At 29.3% G+C, this 10,356-nt stretch overlaps 1 long non-coding RNA gene across 1 annotated transcript; it reads left to right on the top strand.

Moving 5' to 3' along the window:
• Positions 1-6,305: 6,305 nt before the first annotated feature.
• Positions 6,306-9,994, top strand: LOC112718204 (uncharacterized). The gene is made up of 5 exons (XR_003160687.3): positions 6,306-6,552; positions 6,661-6,793; positions 7,329-7,383; positions 7,470-9,522; positions 9,696-9,994. It is a non-coding gene; the product is annotated as an uncharacterized lncRNA (long non-coding RNA).
• Positions 9,995-10,356: the final 362 nt, after the last annotated feature.

Genomic DNA, 10,356 nt, shown 5'->3' with positions numbered 1-10,356 from the left:
TTAAGAATAAAAATATTTTATTTTTAATTATATTTATAGAAATTTTTATCAAAATCTTATTTCTAAAATAATTTTTGAGAAATTAGATTTAGTGATTAAATACTTTTGTTTTCTTTAAAATATTTGTATTACTAAAGTTTTTTAAAAAAATTGTAAACAATTTAATAATTGAGACTAATTATTATTAGCTTTATGATACCCTTGGACTTGAATTCTTCCTCCCTCAATAGCTGTCTCCTTTTGTCCTGCATGCCATCGTGTCTTTTCAAAAAAGAAAGCAAAAGCTAATTAATTTCATGGATAAGATAGATGGACTCTCAATCAAAATTACATTATTTATTATATGTTCATGATAAACGGGATGGAATAGAAAAGATACACAAACTGTTTACCAATTAATGCATGCTTCCTGATATTAACGTTTCATTTCTTGTCATGTCAAAGATTATATATAAACTCATCTGAGTAAAAAGAAGACCCTAAAAACGACTAAAAGTTTTAAATCTGGTCTCACTATATATGAATGTAATTTACTCTCATCCTTTAAAAAGTTAAAATTACATTTTGAAATATATATTCTGATTATGTGGTGAATCCATATTTGACAATCCTTGCTATTTTAAATTTTAATAATGTATATATCATGTTAAATAACACATCAGATGATTTGGTGGCATGATAATGTAGAATTAGTTGATAATTTTGCAACCTGCGATGTAATATTAATTCATGATATAATATAGGGTTTTGTTAACTTATACTCTAAAGATATAAATTAAATATATTATAAAAAATATTTTATAAAATTTATTATAAAAATATTTTTATATTGTTAATATATTAAATACATAAAAAATATATAAAAAATTATTATTATATTTTTAAAATGTATTTTTAATACATAAGTTAATTAAATTCTATAATATATATTTTAAGACGATATTGACCAATATAATAGCATGATATACTTTCTAGTAAAATTTTGAAAACCAAATCAATCGATCCGTCGTAACGTGAAATTAGAAATTCAAAGATTCAAAAAAATTAAATGGAATAAAATAAAATAATATATTTATATATTAAATATATAATTTACTTTTAAAAACTTAATTTATTTATAATTTATCATTTTAAATTAATTAATCGTTAAAAAATTATATTAATTTAATCGATTAATTATTTTTTAATCGATTGGTTTTGTTGCGAGGCTGCAAGTGCTTTTCTCTTTTACTGACCACTGCTGCCGGCCTTGTTATCGCCGACGACCGTTCATGATTCTTCACTCATTCACACTCATTCAAACTGATAGTTGTTCTTTGCCTCTGATCCGCTTGCTATTTTCGTTCGTTCGTTCATCTCATATCTTCGTGGTTAGGTTTGGTTCCTGTCGCCAATGTCATTCAGCAAGGAAGAAACGCAAATATAGTGGAGATTCATGAGGTTCTTGATTGAATGCTCACTCATTTGGCCCTCTGTGATGATTTCAAGCTTAAGCTCTTACTTTCCAAGCTCCTCCCTTTCTCCATCTCCTTACTCTCCTCCAACTCCGCCACTCTTAGCAACAAGGTTCGCCAATTCTCCTCTCTCTTTCTAGCTCAACTTTATTTATTAGTAATTTCGAATGTTTTGTCTTTCGAATTCGAAGATGCAATTGTTGGCATTTTGATTTCAATTTTGTGATGTGTTAATTGTGCAAATGTCATGGGATTTTAAATTTGTGGTTGCGAGCGACTTAAGGAACATTAGAAAAAGAATATAAGAGGGAAGATAATTTTAGCATTGTATTCATGGAACTTCAATCCAAAGATATAATAGTAACAAGTTGCATAGAGAATATCCACGGGAAGCAGCTCCTCAGTGTCGTTTTCTAGATCTTCTCAAGAAGTCATGAATCCTTTCTTCTTGTCCCTTCGAGACTTGTCTTCTTTCTTAAGTTTGGGACAGTCATAAGCTTCTCTATAGTTGTGACAAATGACCTTGCTATTGTCTTTTCTTGGTTCCATTGAGCTGCCTCCTCTGCTTTTTTTTTTTGTCTCATCAGCCTTCTAAGTTTCCTAGCAAAAAACACAATCTCGTTATCTGATAAACAGTCACTGGATTTATCATCCAATGATTCAATACAAGATTTAAGAGCCATTCCTTTCTTTTTTGTATCATTTTTTATGTGAGTGGTTTCGTAAGCTAGTAACGTTCCTCTCAACTCATTATAGGCCATTTGACTTAGGTTATTGTTTTCAGTGATAACAGTAGCCTTAGTTTCTCACTCTTTTGTTAGACTTCTCAAGACTTTTTTCACTATTACTTATTCGGAATGAGTAATCCCCATATTATCCAAGCTATTAATGATGATAGAGAACCTCTCAAATTTGTCATCAATTGATTCTCCTTCCTTCATATAAAATATTTCATACTCTTTGCTCAGCATGTCAATCCTTGTTTCTTTTACTTGTGTAGTGCCGTCATGTGTAACTAGGAGCTTATCCTAAATTTTCTTTTCTATTTTGCATCTTGAAAATCTTCCGTTATTCCTCAAAACTGATTATGCAATTTAACATGTTGACTGCCTTGGCATTGAGTTCCACCTTTTTCTTGTCATCTTCATTCCACTCTGCTTCAACTTTGGGAGTAACAACACCATCAGCGCTTGTTTTGATAAGAATTTGAGGATCATTTATGATTATCTTCCAGAGGTTGTAATCCATGGACTGAACAAAGATCTTCATTCTTTCTTTCTAGTAGTTGTAATTTTTTTTCATTGAAAAATAGAAGTCTGTTATTGGATTATCCTTCTATCAGTGTGTATGTCACTGTGTTGGATCCCATGTTGTTTGCCATCTGGATCTCTCCTCCAAGCTTTGAAGCTTGATCTTTTTGAGACTAAGCTATGATACCAATTGATGGATATCAGTGGCTAAGAGAAGGGGGGTTGAATCTTGGCCTCTTTTTATTTTGCTTTCTAACTGGGATTCTATTGAGACACTTTGAGTAGAAAATTAGGAGATACTTTGGTTTTGTCTCTTGACGCAGTAGAAGCCAAAACAGAGTTACAAGCAAGGTGTATTACAGTGAAGTATAGTTGGATAGAAGAATCAAGAAATACTTTTGTTTTGTCTCCTAAAGTGTAGAACCAGAAACAGAGAAGAGAAAGAGAAGTGACACGGCCATATATCCTGGTTCGGCTACTCAGTTCAATGCAGCCTACATCCAGTCTCCATCACAATAATGATAGAATTTTACTATCTTTAAATAGAAATACATTCACCAATTCTCCTTAGAATTCTAACTAATCTTATTTGGGACAAATCTAGTTTCTAACCGAAACCAGACTTGACTAGGAACTCACCCTAACTTTTCAACAGCAAAGTTCTAACCCAACTTGCAAGGAAATTCTCCCAGGATCATGACAACAAAACAGAAAAATTTACAAAGAATTTCTGAGATAAACATATTATTTTTTCTCCAAGTTTAACTCTCTTGTCTTTTTTCACTCAATAGATTTTTTCATACATTCCTGACTGTTATACGTTTTACCATTAAAAACAAAGAAAGATTAGACTGAAAAAATAAGATATTCAATGAGAACTATGAAGAAGAAGAGTTAATAGCTCTATAAGCTATAAGAACTCAAATATTATGCTCTCACTCCTTTCTTCAATCTTTGGCCGTTCACCCCTTTAATAGAGGAGTTAAGCTTCTAGGGCTTGAAACTTGCTTCAGCACTTGTTTAACTTTTTCTCCCAAAAATCAGAAGTAGTAGTGGCGTGACAGAGGAGAGATAGGGTAGAAGCAGTGACCGAATCATACATACATTCATACCTTCTATCTTCTCTTTCAACCTTTTTCATCTTTCTTGTTGAATCTGAACCCTTCATTCTTGCTTTGACTTCAAGTCAAATTCTTGATCGTTGATTTACAGCAAAACTCCATGATCTTCAATATTTTCAATTTTCTACTTCTTTGCTTGCAAAGAGAGGATTTCTTCATTAATCTTCAAGAATTACAAATCTAGAAACTTCTTTTTGTGATTTACTCTTCGGATGTGATCTTTCTTTTTGTCGTAGCCTCTTTGACTTTCACTTCTTTGCTTGTATTTGGAAACTTACTTTTTGTTCTTTGATTTTGCCCAACTTAGAGCTTTCCTTTTTCTTTCTTTTCTTTTGAAAATCACTGGGTGTTAGTAGAAAAAGAAGAGAGAGAAGAGAGAAATTGGTTTCGGTGGTGAGGTTTGGTACAGATGAAAAGAAATTGAATTACTTAGTTAGCAACTAAGTGAATGGTTAGACTTAGACTACCGTTCTGAGCTTGGTGTTTTTATTTGGGTCAGACTTGATTTCATTCTTTTAGCTAGATACTTACTTTTATTTCTGATGGTTTATTTTGTGATTATAACAAATATCTCTTTAGACCATTTGGTATGTGTGGGGCTGAGATCTTTCTTTTTGGACTTGTTTTGATTAACATAATTTTTTGCATACTTAACACACTAATCACATACATAATTAATTTTTAATCCAATAATAATGTTTAGTCATCATCTTAAAATGTTGTTAATTCTTCAAACTCAATAGCTTTCATAACAGCTCTGTCTTGGTTTTGTTGAATAAAGACAAAGTCCAGGTGTAAGATTTTTTTAGTTTCTTTTCATATGTAGTTTTGTTTTCTTGTTTGTTAAATAATCTTTGTTTTTGCGATAATTAGTGTATTTGGTGGCAAAGTGGCAAAAATTTTTCATTTTAAATTGAAGGGAAAAAGACAGATAAGTTCTTGACTTTTTAAATTTTTGACAAATACATCCCTGACAAAATTTAAATACAAAAAAGTCACAGACTTTAACAAACAGAGGACAATTTAGTTCTTCCGTCTATTTGCCTCTCATACACCAAACGAAACTGGCTGACGTGGCTGAAACGGTGTCCAGGTGTCCGTTACGGTGTCACGCTGGAAGAGGAATAAAGTTCGAAGGACAAATAGGTCCTTAAGAATTTAATTCATTATGCTTCTATATGTATCATATATTACTATCTAATTAAAATATACCTATATTATGTATCATATATTACTATCTAATTTAATAATCAAATGTATCACATGACACTCTTATTAAAATTGAGAGAAATTTTTATTTTCAAAATTAATAAACTCCTTTCTTAAATTCTCTCATTTACCTCTCTCCATTTTTCTATTTTTCTCTACTATTTTTACTCTATATATAATTATATTTTATATTAGTAATTTGACAAATCAAAATATGTCATCCGATATTTTTTTATAATTATATTATTTTAAATATAAAAGTATACACATTAAATTATTTTAAATTTTAGATAACGAATGTTAAAATTAATTATTAATAAAAAATTAGACTTTTTCATATAAAAATAATAACTAAAAATCTTATTATTTAATTTTTTATCTGTAGATATCTTGGTCTTCTTAACTAGAGACTTTTGTAAACTTACGATTTTTTTGTAAAAGTAGTTTGATTTTATAAATCTTTTGTGCCATGGATAATTTATACTGTTAGAACAAAGTGAATTATAATTTTTAAAAAAATTATTCTCGTAATGTTATTATGGATAAAAATACTAGTTCTAATATAATACACAAATGCACTAATGCTAACTTAATACATGAATGATGCACAAAGAAACTAATAATGCTAACTTGATGCATAAATGAACTGATGCTAACTAATGTCACTGGTAGGATGAAAACTGAACTAATGCAATTTAACAAATTTTAATATATTACACAAATGCACTAAAACTGAACAAATGCAATTTAAGAAAAAAAAGTAGAAACAAAACAAGCGTAATTTCTGTTATTTTAATACAAATAATTTAAATTGCAAAATACAACAAGTTAACTAAATTTCAAAATATAAGCATAATTTTATAAATTAAATTCTTATAATAGAAGTATAATGAACTAAATTCTCAAGAACCTATTTGTCCTTCAAACTTTATTTGCAAAATGACGTCAATGACTTATTTGTCCTTCGAATTTTATTCCCCTTCCAGCGTGGCACTGTAACGGACACTTGGACACCATTTCAGCCACGTCAGCCAGTTCTGTTTGGTGCATGAGAGGCAAATAGACGGAAGGACTAAATTGTCTTCCATTTGTTAAAATCAAGAACTTTTTGTATTTAAATTTTGTCAAAAATGTATTTATCAAAAATTTAAAAAGTCAGAACCTATTTATCTTTTTCGCTAAATTGAAATATTGGACGGGTAGTTTATGAAGTTCTGCATTATATTTGGTTATTGATTATTATTATTATTATTATTATTATTATTATTATTATTTTCAGATGGCAAAATATTTCAATGAGAAGTCAGGCCTAGCTGCAGAAATTCCACTTAGAAGCTTCAATTCTATGTTCAATTTTAGTGGCTCCTACACAGTCGACGCAACAGCTACAAAATCCCTTGCCATTGTAGAATATTTCATTCCACTTTTTGATGTTAAACTAACCCGTTTGAATTTGGTCCTAAATGAAGAAATCAAGTGTTCTGTTCCTCACTCTTAGGATCTAGCATCCTTGTCAAGGTAAATTAGGTTTTCAATGTTTGCATGTAAATAATTATTCTCTAGTTCTCAACTTCATTTTGTAGAAAATTGTTTTGATTCTGGTTACTTTTTGCACTTTAAATCCAGGAACTGAAAGCACTGAAGATTACCTGGACCACCTCAAGATTGTGGAAGACAAAACTACTATTGTTAGAAATGAAGTCAGCCTCACCGAGTCTAAGTTGGATGCCTTTGCCATTTTTCAAGTTTCCAAAGATCGGTTAGTTCCCAAAGTAGAAAAATTTTATTTAAGTCTGCAAAATAGCTAGCAGTTAGTAAGAAAATCAAATATAATTAATATTTATTTTAAAATAATTGGTACATCTTCTAGAAATGCTAGTCTATGATTCAATTTCATTTCATGGCATGTTGGTTAGTATTTTTTTCCTTGTTGCTTTTGCTAGTTTGCATACTTGCTAGTTGACTTGAGACTTTCTCTTAGTCTATGCTCATTCCGGATTGGAGCATACCTTCACCTCTTTGGATGCATACTCATTTATATATAGTTTTCAACTTGGATGCACACTCATAATTTGATTATGAATATGGTTTGTAGCATCCTGCATAAGATATTGAATTTTATTTACCTTTAAAAATATTACGTGGTTCATTGGATTAGAGAATAAAATTACCATATGGACATACGAGATTTGGATGTTCATAACATTTTTTATTTAAAATTGATAGTCGTCGTCCGCAATCTTAATGTATCACCACATTAATGTGAATTTCTAATTTACGGAAGTTTACTGTAGGAGAGCTTTGATGGTTTGGCGCCAATTTTCAAGCCACACTGCATTTAGCTTACAGGTTTTAAATTGTTTCTCTATCTGGAATTGTGTTTTGTATGTCCACATTGCTTGTATATAGTGTTTTGATCTAATTGGTCATTGAAGGTGGACCCTAAACAGCCACTTTGAAACTGGATGATTATGGTTGGCAATAATGAAATTTCAATAAGGTATGTCGATACATGATACCAACTTGCCGTTTTGTTAGGTGAGAGATTTTCATGTATCTTAGTTGATGACAATACTTTGCAAGCTGTTTAAATCTTTTGATGATGCTTAATTAATCAAAAACATCTATAGACTATATATGTGATGCAGTCGACTTCACGTGAAGTTGATAGTTGAGAGTCGTTAGATGAAAATTTAGTCAAATTAGTTAAATCATTTAACCGCTCTCACTTATCAACTTTACGTGAAATCGACTGCGCCTGAGTTTTCACCGTTGTATATAATAATTTCGTTATAGATTTTTTATGCCATTTAGAGAAGACGCAACTGTTAGCGTGGACGAGAGGAATTGGTTATAGTTTGAATGTGATTTATTGGAGTTTCAAGGTAAGCAGTTTGATTTTAGTTGAACTTGGATTAATTTTCCTTCTCTGTTTTAGTAGAACAGGACTGCTTGTCTATCATATCTTCTCATAAAAAGTTAGAACAGGAAGACACTTCCAGTAAAATGACTTCTCATTAATTTTCTTTACAATCCAAGGTGAGTTTTATCTTCCTCCGAAAGAGTTGTGTTGGTTTGTTGGTATTGTTTGAGTAAATTGTATTGAGAGTTGAGATTGAACAAGATTTGTCACAAAATTTGCTAGTGTGAATGTAATGAAATGCTTCTATTTGTTGGAATTATGGATAAGTAACAATAAAGGTTGTAAAAATAATTTTGAAATTAAAAGAATAGGTTGTTATTGATCATGTAACAACCATAACTACCATTAAAAATTTTTAAAATTTTAGCGGCAATAATAATAATAACTAAAAGCTAGTAAAAACTAGTAAAATGACAATTCTAAAATTAGTTTTAGTGGTCATATAAATTGCCAAAAATAATGATTACTAAAACTTTTAAGTTTTTTTGTGGCCAATAAAAAGATTTTTATTGGCAATTCTTATAATTATCTTTAAAAAAATTTTAGCAACAGAGTATAATACGGCTAATGTCTAATTATCGATAAAAATATTAGTAGCTATTTTTATTGCCGCTAAAAACAATTGCCATGAAGAGTTTTTTTCTTGTAGTGAAGTTCTCATCATTACAAGATACAACAATTATTCTCCAGTTCAATCCATAAAAAAAAGATATGAATGAGTAGACTTTTTATAATAGCACATAATTAAATATTCAACTATCTCAAGTATATATTAAAATTTAGCTACAAAATTAACATGTTAAAATATAAAGTATATATTGAAAATAACTTAAATATTTATTTGGGTGAGTTTCTAAGAAAAGATCTTTTTTTAGTTATTTTTTAAAAAAAAAGTTATAGAAAAATAAAAGTAATTTTATATTTGGATATCTCATGCAAGAAGATCTTTTTATCTATCAATTATATTTGGGTATAACAATATAAAAGTACTTTTATTTATTTATTATTGAAAAATATCTTTTTTTTCTCTAAACAAATATGTAAATTATAATTTCTCAAAAAAGATATTTTTTATTTTTCTAATATTTTTTTTACTGTTAAAAATTTACTAAACACGTTAAAAAATATAAAAAAAACAAAAAATATTTTTATTGAAAAAATATATTTTTTTATCAACTTAATAATATCTAAATAAATACTATATGTATTTATACACAAATACATAGTGATTAATTTAGTAGTATATTTTTAGTATGTATATAATATTTTTTTACTATTAATTTAAATATAAATATTGACATAATTATAAACAAACTATTAATTATATTTAAGATTTTTTATTTTTTTGGTGAAAAGGAGTTGAGTAAGAAGGGTAAAGAGATTATACTAACGAAACATGTTATGCTACTTATTATTTAGTGAAGTAACACTTTTTGTAAAAAAATAAATAAATAAATAAATATTTCATTAACATATTATATTAACACAAGACCTTTTTTTGGTTTTACAAGTATCTCCCAACTCGACAGGTCAAGGACTAATCCATGAATTGCTGCATGCAGCAGGTAGAATCCGAACCCTCGACACTTGCTTAAGCGGACAAGTGAACTAATCACTTGACCAACCTAAATTGGTTACAAGACTCCTTTTTAAGAAAACCATGGAAAGACAAGATTGATGTGCTGACCCTCTCTATGATGGGCTCATTTCTCGTGTATTTTTTTTTTGTGAACAACAGGGTCCAAGTCCCCCTCGTGTATTTTATGGGAGTTTGCCCGCATTTTCTGCGGCCCAATTCAGTAGCCGACACCCATAATTAGGCTCAAACATGTGGACGCTAGTTAGGGGCTATAACGGGCGGATAAGAACGAATTTTTGCTTTATCCGATCTCACTTTGTCGTACAAAAATTTACATAAAATTTGTCTTATTTTTATTTGTGGGTAGTAAAACGTTAAACCCTAATCTCTCTGTGGGTATCCATTTTGTCTCTACATATCCTTATAATTATTAAAATCCAATAAATAAAATTAAATTTTAAAATTTATATAACCATCATCATATGCATAACATAAATTAAAGTAAAAATTTAAATATAATACAATATTATTAATTATTTACTAATTATTTTATATATATTATACATATTATATATTAAAATTATATATATTATATATCTATGACAAATATTATTTAAATCTGACCCAGTCCCATTTCTTTTAGAATATAAATAGAGATGGAATAAATACCCGCAAATTCAAGTGATGTTGCCATTCCTAAAGCTACTTGAAAAGTGTCTCCTGTCCATTTTGCTGGTGCAGAGACAAAATAGCGTTACATTTCGCTAGTGTAGGAGTGATAAGCCCATTTTACATGTGCAAGAGCAGAAGTGGTCATATC

Source organism: Arachis hypogaea, chromosome 10, assembly GCF_003086295.3.
Source record: "Arachis hypogaea cultivar Tifrunner chromosome 10, arahy.Tifrunner.gnm2.J5K5, whole genome shotgun sequence".
NCBI lineage: Eukaryota > Viridiplantae > Streptophyta > Magnoliopsida > Fabales > Fabaceae > Arachis > Arachis hypogaea.
Note: the sequence above shows the minus strand (reverse complement) of the source record. Positions and strands in the feature narration are given on the sequence as shown.